This window comes from Phyllopteryx taeniolatus, chromosome 4 (genome assembly GCF_024500385.1).
Source record: "Phyllopteryx taeniolatus isolate TA_2022b chromosome 4, UOR_Ptae_1.2, whole genome shotgun sequence".
NCBI classification, from domain to species: Eukaryota; Metazoa; Chordata; class Actinopteri; order Syngnathiformes; family Syngnathidae; genus Phyllopteryx; species Phyllopteryx taeniolatus.
The window spans coordinates 27,480,922-27,496,010 of NC_084505.1; the positions used below are offsets into that span (position 1 = coordinate 27,480,922).

The 15,089-nt window shown below is 42.2% G+C and overlaps 1 protein-coding gene across 5 annotated transcripts in view; it reads right to left on the bottom strand.

Moving 5' to 3' along the window:
• The window catches only part of apbb2b (amyloid beta (A4) precursor protein-binding, family B, member 2b), a 60,806-nt gene that overhangs the window by 40,131 nt on the left and 5,586 nt on the right, over nucleotides 1-15,089 (bottom strand). For all 5 annotated transcript variants that reach the window (XM_061771152.1, XM_061771155.1, XM_061771151.1 and 2 more), the window contains exons 2-3: nucleotides 4,928-5,022; nucleotides 3,783-3,849 (exon numbers count right to left, since the gene is read on the bottom strand). The gene's annotated coding sequence lies outside the window, so the exon portion shown is untranslated. The remainder of the gene's footprint in view (nucleotides 1-3,782; nucleotides 3,850-4,927; nucleotides 5,023-15,089) is intronic.

Sequence of the window (15,089 nt, forward strand, 5' to 3'; positions counted from 1 at the left end):
TCCAATTTGGATCAAATCAAAATTCTAATTGGTTTGCCATTAAATCTTCTGACCCGACATCAATTTTGCAACTTTTGTTCAAATCGAGATCATTAAGATTTTTTTCTTTAATGTTCACCTCTAATTTTTATTTTAGGCATTTCATTAATCCTCTTGTATCTTTCCATTCCTTCGGATGGAGGGAAACCCTAAAAGTGTGTCTATTCTTGGAATCTGGATTCCCTGCGTGGTATGCAACACAAATATACACAAGAGTGTGAGTTGTGTTTCCCCTTCATTCCTCAGAAGTGTGGGACCAGACGTGGGAACAAGTCATTGCTTTGCAACTCTCAAGTCTTTGCCCTCAAGTCCCGAGAACATGCAAACTCCACACAGGCGGGGCAGGGGATTGAACCCCCGTCCTCAGAACTGTGAGGCTGGCGCTCTAACCAGTCAGTCGTCCACCGTTCCGCGTATCAAAACATAAGGCATTCATTTATAAAAGGAGGAACACAAGTTTGTCATATAGTTTCATCCAACTATAGCATCTCAGTCAGAACACTAGGGGGCACTACGTAAAAATATTACATCAAAAAGAGGCAAAGAAAACAAGTAGTTTCAGGTTAAATAGATGCTAGCTGTGTGCTGATCGATTGGTAAATAAAGTGAAAAAAATGAAAGAAATACAGCACAAGACTTATTCTTGAGAACACTACACTGACTGGCTGGCACGGTGGACAAATGGTTAGCACATCTGCCTCACAGTCCTGGGGACCGAGGTTAAAATCCCGGCCCCGCCTGTGTGCGGTTTGCATGTTCTCCCCATGCCTGGGTGGGTATTCTCCGGGCACTCCGGTTTCCTCCCACAGCCCAAAATACATGCATGGTAGGTTAATTGAGGATTCTAAATTGCCCCTAGGTGTGAATGCGACTGGTTGTTTGTTTCTATGTGCCCTGCGATTGGCTCGCGACCGGTTCAGGGTGCCTCAGGCCTCTCGCCCGAAGACAGCTGGGATAGGCTCCAGCAGCCCGCGACCCAAGTCTAGGATAAGCGGTAAAGAAAAGGGATGGACTACTCTGACTAAAGCAGACTGTAATGAACAGGAAACCCAGACACCGCACGGCCAGCCCGCCGTGCAACTATTTGTGTGATCGCTCACTAAGATAGCTGCTAATTCTGATGTAAACAAACACATGTGACGTCAAGCCGCGCTATTCCCATAATGCAATGTGGATTTTGTTTTCTATTTGCAATAATCACCGTCCTCATTGTTACATTAAACGTCGTTGTCATTTCTGTGTATGTGGTTCTTGGAATGTATACCTTTATTTAGCAGTCACAATTGTTGATTTATGTTGTACTTTTTTCTTTAATGAAACCATCACTTTAGGTAGTGTGTGAAAGAATGACCTCTTGGTCAATTGCTCTAACAGGAGCTTACCCAAAAGGCTAATTAATTGCATTCTCGCAATAATGGTGTGGGAAACATCAACATAATGAATAATCATTTAGAACCTCAGCTTTCTGTTGACACGTCATATTTTTCTCTAGTAAAGGAATACGCATATAGATACATACAACTGTAGATAGAGTAAGATACAAAGTATCAGTTTTTCCGTGCTTTAGTCAAAGTAGCAAGTCTTTTCAAGTCAATGGGTTCAAGTCCAACTGAAGTCACAACTCACTGCTGTTCAAGTCGAGTTGCAAGTCTTAATATATTGTCAAGTTGAGTCAAAAATCACCAAATTCATGACTCAAGTCTGACTTGAGTCCAAGTCATGTGACTCGAGTCCACAGCTCTGTGTGCGACATTTTCTTCCAAATTACATCTCTACATACCAAGTCTTCGTGTAACTGGAAGTTTGCCTATTTATTAAGACAATTCAAAGTTCATATATTGTATCAAAAACTGTGGGCACAAAGTTGCACACTAGCCAATAAACTCAATGAAAACATAACCTCCTTGACAGAGGAGTGCGTTCTTTTTTTTCATATACCACGTGATGACATACAGTATGTCTTTTTGTAGAAACGCCAAAGTAACGCAAACAACATTACCTTTAAATACAGTTCAGAGAGAGCACTTGTACTATGAGGTGTGTCACAAAAGTTCCAGGACTGGAAGTTTTCAAAATCCAAAGTACGAACTGAAAGTTTTCCCCTTCGAAGTAATCCCGCTGGAATGTAACACACTTTCCCAGCCTTCTCGGCCACGCCTTCATACACTTCTGGAAGGATTCTTCCGGGATCCTCCGCGGTTCCAACATCATGGCTGTCTTGACGTGGTCCATGTCTTCAAAATAGGCACTCGTGATGACCGCCTTGAAGTTGGAAAAGAAGGGAACCTCACACGGAGCCAGGTCGGGCGAGTAGGGGACTTTGCTGCAGCACTGCTAAGGTCTTTTCGGCCAGTAACTGTCGGATGTTCGGGGCGTTGTGAGCAGGCTAGGAGTCATGATGAACCAGCCACAAGTTGCCCTGCCACAACTCGCACCTCTTCTCGCGCTCTGAACAAAGCAAACATTGTACGATCTCTTTGTAGACGTGCTGGGGAAAACTTGTAGTAGTTTGAGTTTAAATTTGATCTTTTGCGACATCAGTCATGTATTTTTTCTGACACACCTCATATAACCAATTACTTTCCAACAGTAATTACATGCAATGCATGCTACTGTGAAAGTGACATGATGAATATCAACTGTTTACTAGCAATATTTATATTTCTCATGGCACAACGCAGATTGTACTTTAGCCGTATATAGTGGTCCTTTCTCATGTTGTATTCATGTTTGCATCTGTGCTGACAAAAGTCAGCAGAATTATGTGCAGTCCTTATACAAATTTGGCATTGTGCTGTATAATTAACTTACAGAGCCCCTCTAAAGGGACTTGGGGAAAAAAACAAAAGAAACGTGTTTCTCATTCTAACGACAAACTCTCTCGTTCGAATGAGAAACTCTCTTGTTACAATGAGAAATGTCGACCTGTGAGTGGTAGCTTATTTACACACACACACTAGCAAACATGGCTCAGCTATTCTATAGCCTATACTGCTATATTTGTGTGATGAAAGTTTACATTTATACTCACCTTAGCTTCTTTTAGTTGGTCGATGACACTATCAGGTATATTCCTTGTTTTGAGGAAAGAGAGCAAGGCCTCTTCTGTTGCCATTCTCTCAGCTGACATGCGCTGGAAGCAAGTTGTAAATAAGCTACTGTACAGCTACCCGCACGCAGGAAACTACCGCTAGCAGGTAAATAAGCTAGCACTCACAGGTAGACGTTTCTCATTCAAATGAGAAACCTTCTCATTCATTGATCATGTTTTATGCGTATTCTCAGACACGGGACGCACATCAAACGAGGTCCCTGCTTATTGATGTCTATCCCAAGGAAAAGAAAATTACTATGTAAAGTTTAATGTGTGTCAGGAATTATTACAGCAACTGAGAAATCGACATTTCTCATGTGTCGGCCAGCATTGCATTGAAACGTTAAGATGTATTTTCCCAAGATTAAGTAGGTACCGGTAATAGCGCCGACCCCAAAAGCTCGGCTGTCCATTGTGAGATATTGAAGTTTCCTTTTTAAAACATTGACTCTTTTGGCATCAGTAACCATTGACATACTTTTACCCTACACCCTCGAGCAGAATTTGCATCTGTATACTTAAGCATTGAGCAGCGGGGGTGCGAGCCTGGGGCTTCTCATTTCATGTAAATCCCTAGCACATACACAGCATGTGTGAAACCATGTGTGTCACCGGTATGCATCTGTGTGTGCGTGTGTGTCTTGCGTACCTGACAGGAGGTCAGTCATAGAGCAGCGGTGGTCACGTTTCAAGGTTCAGCACGCTCGGCTGCACATCTGAGCACCACCCGGGGGGTGGGGGGGGGAAGCAAAGGAGGAATCATCAGCAGAAGAATGTCAAGAATCTTCTTAAGTCTTGCGGTGCGCTCAGAGAGCAAATTCATCTGTGCCAAACCTCACAACTTACGACAGAGCAGCGCTTAATAACACATTGAAAAACATAGAGGATGAAGTACCAATCAATCCCAGGTGACCTCGTTATTCCGCACAACAAAAATTACAAAATACATAGTTTCCCCCTGCCAACCACAATCAGAATCATCTTTATTTGCCAAATATGTCCAAAAAACACACAAGGAATTTGTCTCCGGTAATAATAAAGCCGCAATAAAGCCGTTTGCCACCAATTGAATGAAATAATTTTCTGGCCTGTATGAAGAAACGCTTATTATTGCATATCGGTCCTTTATTCACTCGGCATTCACTTAGTAGTGAATTCCTTTTGAATATTCAATATCTAACTGAGTACAGTGCAAACGCACCATTAGATTCGTTCATTTGGTTAATTCTATAATGATCATATATGACTAGAATGTGACTAAGTGGCGTGCTGACCTCCAATAAGGATGAAGTGTTAATAAAGAAAGAAAATGTGCATTTTAGGGTTGTGCGATTATGATTATTATGATTGCGGTTCTGGACTGTTATGCTACTTTGACTGAAAATAAATACATTCCTACAGTGGCCGAGAACGCCACAACTTAATGAGATTAAAACTACGACACAGCGACATCAAGGTAAAACGGAAGTGAATGCCGGACTTTTTTTTTTTTTTTTTTTTTTTATAAAAGATTCTGCTAATGAAATTAAAGTCAGAATTAGGACGAAATACCTCACTCTACCCATATCACCAAAATAGGCAAACACGGAGTAGCATAAAAATCAACATTGCACAGTCTACCAATATGTAACCCGTAATGTTGAATGAATTGCTCATCTTGAATATTTTGTGGATTTCACCAAACCACAGGGCTGCCGTTTGCCCATTGTGGCGTTTCGTTATTTCGGTGACTGATTGTTCTCAAGAAACAAGCTGCTTCTAAGTTCAAAACATTCCAAAATTTGCTCTACTTACCAGTTGCCGAGTATTATGCAAAATAGAGACGGAGCACGTCCATGCCGGTCATCTGCGTTTCTCTTTTGTGAGGGCCTAAGACAGGCAGCGGCGTCCTGAGGGAGGGACAAACATAAAAACCGGATTTATGAGCAAGCAAGAAAGAGGGGGGGGGCTGAAAAGGAGAGACAGAGACGACGGCAGAACACCGGAGGGACAAATAAAGATGCATTAATTATTCACAGCCGCCATCAAACATTAATATGTGTGGGTTTGCGTGCGTGCGTGCGGCTGTGTGACGGGAAAACAAGGCTCATTTCAGTATAAAGCTCAGTGTGTCTCGCTTTGCTGCAGAGCCTTCACTGACTGGAACTATCATAAAGTTGATGTCACAGGAGGCTTGTGAACTCGGCCCCTCCCACCAGCAGCTCTCCACCGCAACGCTAACAATCAACACTGCATCGTGCACACTCCACATTTGCAACAACACCAGCCTGCCGCTGTTTGGTTGAACCGCAAAAATCCCACAAATCTCCACGAGATCCTAGGGTTACAGTTTATATATAAAGTCATGGAAGCTTGAAAGTGTCTGTAAAGAAAGGCAACATTTAGATCTTGGACCACATCTAAAGGTTAAGTGGCATTCCAGAAAAGACAAATAAAAAAACAACAAATAATCAAATACATAACATATAACAAATATTTACTTTCGTGCTCACATATCTTGCCAACTTATTACTGCAGTGAGTTTAGTTCAACAACAACAACAAAAATGCAGATTCCCAGCATGAAGACTCAGACCGTGTGCTGATTTTCTACACCCTTGGCAGGGTCCTCGAGGGCGCATGGGAGTTCGCCCAACCAGCGGCGTGCCGCCTCAGCGTCAGAAAACAAGTGCAAGCAGTGGGCGATCAAACTCTTCAGGGTCACTGCACATGTTTTGCAGCAGTCCTCATTTGTTTTTCTCCTCTATTTCCAAACTATAATTTCATTCATTATGAGCAAGTATGAATGAGCATATGCAGGATAAATGTATTTGGCTCCATGTCATTCCAGTATAATGGGGTGTCATGGGATAAACTTTTGCTTTGTTTCCCACATCAAGCCGCAGGGAGAAAACCACTTCCCAGTTATAAATTCCAAAGCAGCAGTTTCAAATTAGCTAGCTGTGGCCAATAAAATGAGTTACAAAGACGAAGAGGACTTTCAAGGGTTACGTAACGTTTTTACACACAAATACCGTGCTTACGACTATGGCACTGGACTCCGTATTTAAGGCTATTTGATCAGAGATCAGAGTGTGGATGAGCCCGACGATTTTTACGGACGCAAAAACAGACGAGGAACATCCCTTTTTTCAGGCTTTGCACAGTTGAAGATTAACCGTCAATAAAATAATGCAACATAATTTAATGCTTAGCATTTCATTTAATGCATTTTTAACTATCTTCAAGTAGCAAAACTCAAGTCAGTGACACATTGAAAAGAAAGTATGCTCATACGAGGCTTTACACGATCAGGATTTTTGGGGCCGATCACCAAGTTTAAAAAATACGATAGCCGATCACAAAATGGAGCAATGTGTCTATTTACATGGCTTGTTCATTTATTGTATATATTTGTGTACTGTATACCGAGTATGGTACCTTCAAAATTATTCTCTAGCATTTTAGAAAAAGTTAAAACATCAATGACCTCTAGGGGGCATTCAAGGATTGGCTACTGACATAAGCTTAGGTCAAATCAACGTTACAAAATAATGGGTGCTAACTTACTGCAATAAAATTACTTTAGCAAATACTGTTAACTGTTACTACTCTAACTTTCTCACTGTCTCGGCTATCTGGACGGGTGTTGTCCAGCGTTTGCGTCGGTTTGGCTTTTCCTTCCCCCACACTGCGTTGCTTGAACGCGCCGTGCTCCTCCTCGTGTACATGCTTCAGGGGCCCGATCAAATTTGTTGTGTTGAAGCATTTAGATGACGTTCCCCACGACGTACTTCAGTTGTGCACAGACTGCAAATAACTTACGTGTTGTTTGTCTGAGACACCGCAAAATACCGATAACACCGATCAGATTGGCGTAAAGTCTAGTTCACGCACAATCATGAGGTACATCTGAACTTCATGGATTTGATGAGATCCTGTTGGAGATCTTGTACTGGATCTTATTAGATTGCGCAGGTGGACCTTATGCTCTCGCCAATTAGAGTAGCGCACAAGGGAAACGTCATTGAAATATTGACATCAACATTGCATTCTGGGACTAAAATGATAAGGCATGTGTGGTCCCTTGGATCCTGCTGCAACAAGTCAGCGTACCATAAGCGTGTGAGAACATACGCCGATTTATGGGGACGTCTACCTAACAAAAAGCATGAAATGTTCCCCAGCATACATTGCTGGTGACCCGGGATTCCGGCTCTGATGTGCTACTCCAGCCCTTTATACAAATAAACACGACCAGAGGAGGCGATGTGCTTCCTGCAGCGAGAAACTAAAAGGAGAAAATCAAAACAGTGCAAACTTGGCAGACTTTTATCAACAGAATTCAACAGTGAGGCTTGGAGCACTTATACTATATCTGCCAGAACACCTAAGATGAAATAATCGCTTGGTTTCAAAAGAAAAGATAGAAAGGCACCGATGAAGCGAAGCTCTCCGCTAAAGTTGAACAGTTCTAAACATGTTTTTGATTGAAAAATGATAGTGCCGGCCAAGACTGTTCCACTGCATCCCTGTTAGTTAGTTAGTTCGAGTCATTGGCACACTGCAACGTGAGTGTTGTACACAGCACTTTTTTCACCGTAGCTCCATCAGCTGGATGTTGTGAGTACTGCCCACACTTGGCAATAAATTATTCCATCCACCCTTTAAGCTAATCTTGGCCTAAATTGGAAGGGCTTTATTTGTAGCCCTCTGCTCAGTTTCATGTATTTTTTTTAATTTTGTAATCCTGTTAACAAACCGACCGTCCTTAGCTTGTGGAGACGTGTTTGTGTTGGGCTTGTGAAGCTACACATGAGTTTGTTAATTGCAACGTGCAGAGAAGCAGGTTCAGCGACTTGGGTTCGCTGGTCTCCATAAATTGACTCAATTGTAAACAGTAAACAACTGAAGAGCTCACACTCCACCATATTAAACTTCCCGGTCTATGAAGACAATCAGGGGCTCAGAGTGTCTTCAAAGATCAATAAATTTGCATCCTTCGTGGGAGCGACTGGTTACTGCCTAAAAATGATGGAATGTTTCCGGACGCATGCTAACAGCTGGAAATTGTGTATGATGTAGGCGCATCCTCAACAAGCCAAAGCCAGTTTACAATTTCAAAAGCGACACTTCAATGTACTGTATAACGCGTCCTTGCAGACATTTAAGCTGATATCTTTATGTGAATTATTTGAGGCTCTGCTGCTATGCATAAAAGACACTCAAGTTCAACCAAGGAGAGTAAACACTTCAAATGTAACGCACAAAGTTTGCACTTTGTGGTGAAAGTCCAAATCCAGAGTGCTGGGAGGTGAAGTGAAACCAACTAAACACTTAGAAATTCCTCTCCATTTTCCACATCATGACAGCCGCTTTTAAAAACAGACCGAAATGAAAAATCCAAAAAGAAGTTTCCACAAGCGGGTTGAGCAACAGTGGTGCATCAGCAGAACTGCATTTATGCTGTAAAACTGGAACTTTGAGTCCCCTTCTGAGTAGTCCTGCTGTAGATAAGGGGGTCTTGGTGTAATTACAGGGCCCCGCTGTGGGCACAGAACCACTGGCACTCAGCACAAACAAGCATCGCAAATAGGAGGGTGACACGAACACGCACGCTTGTAAACAGTTCAATGTGCAGTGCAGGCCAAAGCCCAGACAGCCACACGGGGGAGGCCTGGTCATCAGATCCGGGTTGTGTCGCAGCAACGACTGACTTCTGACCCCTGCCAAGTCTGCTGTTGTTTGTGCGTGTGCCAATGTGGTAGTTAAGTCGGGGGGTTGCCTGACTGAAGGGAACAGCTGCAACGTGACCGCCATCTTGTTTCATTTTACGTGTGCACTGACTGCACTGACGTTGACCAGACCCTGGACCCAGCGTTTACATCCAAAGAGCTAGTGGATTTCTGCAAGCAGTTTGATCGGCCTCGCATCCTTCCTTCCTTCCTTCCCTCTCGAGGCTTCACATCATTGCAGTTTTCCCACTGATCCCAACAGACTAGAAACATTTCCTTTTGTCTACAACAGAATTGCTTTCCCTTCTCATTAAAAGTGAATGTCTGCAAACGCTCATAAAAGCCACCATTTCTTTCTACAGCACTAATTTACAGCCTCGCTGCTGCCAGTCTCTCTCCGCAACTGGTGACAAAGCCCCTCTGCTACCGAAAAGATGGACAAGAAAGCAAAACTGCAGCAGGAAGAGGCCCAGGACATAAACGTCCAAACTGACAAATTTCTGAAAAATGAAATTTTGAGTTTTGGATGTGAACGTGGAAAGCCAGTTACACAACAGCAAGCAAGCTTCCCAGATCACTCTCGGCTTTGTGTTCATTGGCTGCGGCGAAGGACGATCGGTCCTCGACATTTGCACGGATGCCACGAACTCGACAACGCGCGGAAATTAACCGAGATGAAAACATTCCTGCTGCCATTATTGCAATAAACGTATATGTATATTGTATGAACAGTGTTGGGGAGTTACTAATTACACGGAACAGGATTACATAATTTAATTACAAAATGTATGTCATTTTAATCATTACATTACTGGGAGTGCATGCGTAATTGAATTGCAGTTATTTTTAGAGATTTCCATGATTACAATTTTGGTGACATTTGAAAAATAACAGCAAAAGCTCAGATTTGTTTTCGCATCACTTCCTCCTTTTAAAGCAGATGCTTCTGATTGGCTCTCTCTGGTCATGTGCCATTCTCAAACATGACACTTTTCCAAATATGACCTCTAGTTTTGAAAAGGTTAGACTCATAGTTACACTTTTGAACACATCAAAGAACATTGACTTTTTAACAATTTCATCTTGACAATTTTGGACGGAAATCTGGTTTGCTCTATGAAGCCATAATGTCTAAATTGTGCACATTTGTCATGAGGTCAACATGGTATGGTGGTTTTCCACATGGTGTACTCATATAATGCAACACACATGGTTTATGATGTACTTACACTTCATGTTTTATTATCGATTTATTGTTTGTTGTGGTTCTTTCCAAAATTATAATCTATGGCACTGGTGTCAAAGTGGTGGCCCGGGGGCCAGATCTGGCCCACCACATCATTTTATGTGGCCCGCGAAAGCAAATCAAAATTGCTCATTGTGTTCTGGTGTAATACCATTGCGATATTTGCAAGCATTTTTTTGTTGCCAATCCCCCCTTTGAAAAAAAATGTAATAGTTGAAAAACATGTTTTTATAGGCTTCTGATTTCAAAACTGGTTATTCATCAATGTGTTCCGTATACTGTATGTAATTACAGTACATGAGGTAATCTTTCATTTATATGGGTTGTGTTGGAAAATTTATGTCAGACAAAGATTTGCCAAAACAGGGTTCACAGTCGTAGCGGCCCTCCGAGAGAAGTCATAACTACGATGTGACCCGTGACAAAAATGAGTTTGACACCACTGATCTATGGTTTTAATCCACTTTTTCAGAGGAAACATCCAAGGGTCCTGATGCGTTCATTGAAAATTATGCAGTTTCAATCAAACATAAATTTGTTATGTTACTTTAAGTAATTGAAATAGTTACTCTACTATTACATTTTCAACAGGGTAACTTGTAATGGTAACCAACTACATTTCCAAAGTCATCTTCCCAACACTGTATATGAATCAAAACTTTGCTGGATACAGACGAGGTAGAGAGCAAAATCCACACTTTGATGGAGAAGAGTTATGCACAAACGCAACGATAATACTGTTTTCTGGGATTACACGTCAAGTACTCGGCATGCTGACATTTAACACTTAATACGCATGTCTTTTACAAACTTTTATCTAATTTGTCACATATACAATGTACAGAGAGATGTACTCTTTCTGCATTTGTGAATAATTAACACATCTTGTGAAGGATACTTAAAACTTACTACATATTGCGAGTCACACTGCTCAATAGTTATAACATTATTCATCAAGTACAGTCAACAGATAAAAAAAACAGGACCGCCTGAGGAATGGAAACAGCTACCCTTTTACAAAAAAAAAAATTGTCCCACAATTACTGAAGCTTGACAATACAACAAAGCAAGTACACAAGGAATGTGTGTGCATGTGTACCCTTGTGGCTTCAAACAGGAAATAATAAGAGACAAAATGGCACTACGACTGAGACTGAAGTCTAAACAAGCAATTTTGTGTAAGTACAAAACCACGCACAGGTTCAGCGTGCTGCCTCGGCTACTATACATTGTGGTGAACGTAGTGTGAAGGAAATACAAAAATAACTTGCATAGTCAACCTTCAAAGTAACACTCAAGGACTGTTTGCATGAATGTCCCGTTGTGTGTGTGTACTGTATACATTACACTTCCACTGGTCTGGTTTCTCTGTGGGAGGGAAAGTTGGTGAGAAAATGACCACGTAGCAAAAGAAAAGCAGAAATTTACGGGGCGTGCCAAAGAATCTTAGGTATGCCTTTTTTTGGAAGACGGGGCTGCATGACAATAATGGTTTAACATACAAGCCTGAGAGTTAGTGGTGAGGATGACCACTTGCGAGCATTTAACCCCGAGCACATGGAACAGCTTATCAGTGCGTGATGAGGCTGTCACTGTAGCTTGTTATCGTAGTCTCAACACTGCCATGGCAGTGACACGGGAAGTTGCTAAGCGACTTTGAGGGAGACCCGAAAACGTCCTTTGGTCACAAACAAGGTGGCTTACAGTAAAAGAGCGCACGTTCCTAGACTTTCGAGCGGGTGATGTGGAGGGGACATTTGGGAAACACTTTCCTGCATTTTGGAACTTCGGGAGCAAGTGAGAAGGGGGTATGAGAGTATGCGGTTAACCCCTCCCTCTGTTCCCAGACAAACCCCCTATCCCTTCCAGGCCTCCTCCCCGCTTTATCCAGCCTCTTGTTTCCGGAGGCTGGGGTGTGGGGGGGCGTTCAAGGGAGCGGAGGAAAAACCACACCATGAACACTGACACCAAGCTAAACATACTGCTCGAAAATATGTCCCAACTCCCGCCATTTAAGCCAGCTCCTTTTTGAAAGCCAGCATTCAAAACAAAGGAGAAGGAGAGTGAAAAGTCAGAAGAAAAAGAAGTAGTAGTCACAATTTAGGGACATACCCTATGTACACAGATATTTTTCAAAACATGTTTTCTTAGTGTTTGGGGTAAAAAGAAATCTACGTCCACCCAAGAACAGGGTTTTTAATACATTCTCCGTACACACGAGAACACATTTGTCGAGAATCAGAAGCCTGAAAAAGCAACAGCTGACTCAGTCGCACATTCAGACACTTCCATTCCTCGACGTATGTTTACAATCCGCTCGAGTAGACGGAGCTCGGGAAACACAGTTTGTGATAAAGTCACACTTATTTCTGTCATTGCATGAAATGACAGGAGTGCACATTAGGTGAGAACATCGTTACATGTCATTTTGTTTCATAGAAAAATATGCATACAATATTTGAAACTATTTGTGCATGTGTGGAAATGGCCTGGAACAGACAAGGATCTTCCCCAAACTGTTCCCCTAATTTCAGAAGCACAGAATTGTTGAAGAAAAATTACATTAAAGCTGCAGCACAGAACTTCTACTTGTTTAAAAAAACAAACAAACAAACAAATAAACAAGCCTAGAGGAAATGACAATGCTGATCAAGCCTATCTGCTCCTCTAACTTCTTGCTGTATTTTTCAGTATTGAATCTTATATAGCTCGTGTCAACCGGCAACATTCCCGCGCTGGCCCACTTGGCGTAAATGACGTAACGGAAATGGCCAGAGGGAGCAGAACCGGAGTAGGGTGGGGGCACTGGGGGCAGGTGCCCCCCCACCTTTTACCGTATGTGCGTGATGTGGCGCACACTATATGACAAAGTGTCCCAACTGCAATGCCCCTTTTCAGGTATGGAACATTTCAACCACCGCCCCCCACCCCGTCAACGACTGGCTTCCGGGATGGAAAATTTCAAACAGTATTTTGCTTCTTTTTTTTTTTTTTTTTTTTTGAATAATCATACAATAATTACTGTGTAATTATTACTGTGTAATTGCCAGGAACAAACTCAACATACTTTCTGAGCATGTCTGTCAGTCAGTTTTTTTGTTTTTGTTTTGTAAATGTAAATAATATAGATATGAACAATGGATTCACTGTAGCAGCCCGGCTAACCGACATGCCTGTGTGACGGCCATGTTGGGGAGGTCGACATTCCCACAGAAGGCGACGCATGGACAGAAATATTCGTCGTAACTTGCTCATTTCTCAACCAATTTTCATGAGGGCTATTTTTTTTTTTGTCAACGCCAAAGTAAATGCTATCTATATATAGCATTTAAAAATTATATATATTTTTTTATGAGTAAGTTAAAGGGACTCCTCGTTCTAGTGATGTTACGAGACGTGCCGAGTCTTCGAGGCACGTGTCAGGTATTGGAAGGGGCGTTTCCGCCAAGCGTGTATCGAGGCCAGAAGTGATGACATCCGAAGCCTCGCTGCCCGGCTGTACCACCTGGCAGACGGCGCTCGAGTGAGTTCGAACCGCAGGCGGGATTGCGTCTCAATAATAATAATAATAATAATAATAATAGTAAGTATTATTGAGGCTCACCAGTTACACTTGTTTATCAAGAACTGCATTTTCCACCGTTTCCTATTTTGTTCAAAGGTAAGGTGTGTATTGTGTTCCAAGAAAGTAGGGTACAATAAAACCTCACTGGAAGAGGAAAAATATATAAAATATATAATCTTGCTCTTGAATAACTTAAAACAAAAATGGTGATAAACTGTGATTTCTTAATAAGGACTTTCAAAGTCCTCTGCCCGCTTAAGTCCATGCCATCTTCCGCAAGAGATACAAAAACATAAAACCTGCCATACCAGTGATGATGAATATTTTACTCACACAGAATACGTTCAAAAATAATTATACACTTTATGTCGGGGAAATTTCTTGGTCAAACATTGCTTTGTCATTCACGAGGGCCAAAAAGATGCAAAAATGCAACGCATGACATATGATGGTGTAGATAAAGCACTATATAAGTGCAGTCCACTTCCATATGTGGTTAAGACACAGCTGCCTGTGATGATGCACGTGGCCAGCAGGTGGCTTCGTGTGCACGTGAAGCGTCAGGAAATGACAAATTACTCGAAGCAATAGCTGAAGCGTTGCTCTGCTTCATGAAGCTTCATCTCGCCATCGCTACGGCTAGTTCCCACGTCCTCGTCGTACATAAGCATATGCAGCACAATGTGCCGGCATCCTCGGTCTTTTGGCTTTCTTGCCGTCCACACGTGGAATGCGCTGAGGACTTTGACCTTCCTAGCATAGCGTCGCCGTGGGCACGGAGCTCAAAATTCGCGTCTACCTGTACATATCTGAAGTGAATCAGTTCAATTACGTTGTTGTTGTTTTTTTTTATGTCTTTTCGAGGACCCTCAGCTGCCCAACAAGGTGTCTGACGTAAAATGCACGCACCGAACAATGCATGCACAAAACTATCTTCATCACAAATGCAGACAGACGGACTTGGATGCTAAAGGAAACAAGAACAGCTGTCTGCCACAAGTGAAATCCACACAGCTTAGGAGGACCCCTTAGCTGCCCGACAAGGTGCCGGACATAAAATACAGGCAGGTTCAGCACTGTCCAAACCATACATGCGCAAAACGCACTCATAATAGAGAATTTGTGTCTATCCCTAGCTAATACTGACTGGTATTAGGAACTGTTCATAATTCCCTCCACTTTGACCAAGGCCCCAGTTGAAGCTGAAGAAAAACAGCCCCAAAGCACTATGCTTCACTGTAGCTAAGAACACAAATTTCCCAAATGCATGCGGGAAAATGTGTTATTGTGCAACCACATTACCTCAGTTATTTATTTTTGGGTGTTGTAATGTTATTGGTCATCTGAATGGTGGAAAAGGTTTTATTAAATTATTTATCTTGGCATTTGAACAGGGCAGTGTTGACTTTTTATATCATTGTATGTGGAAAAT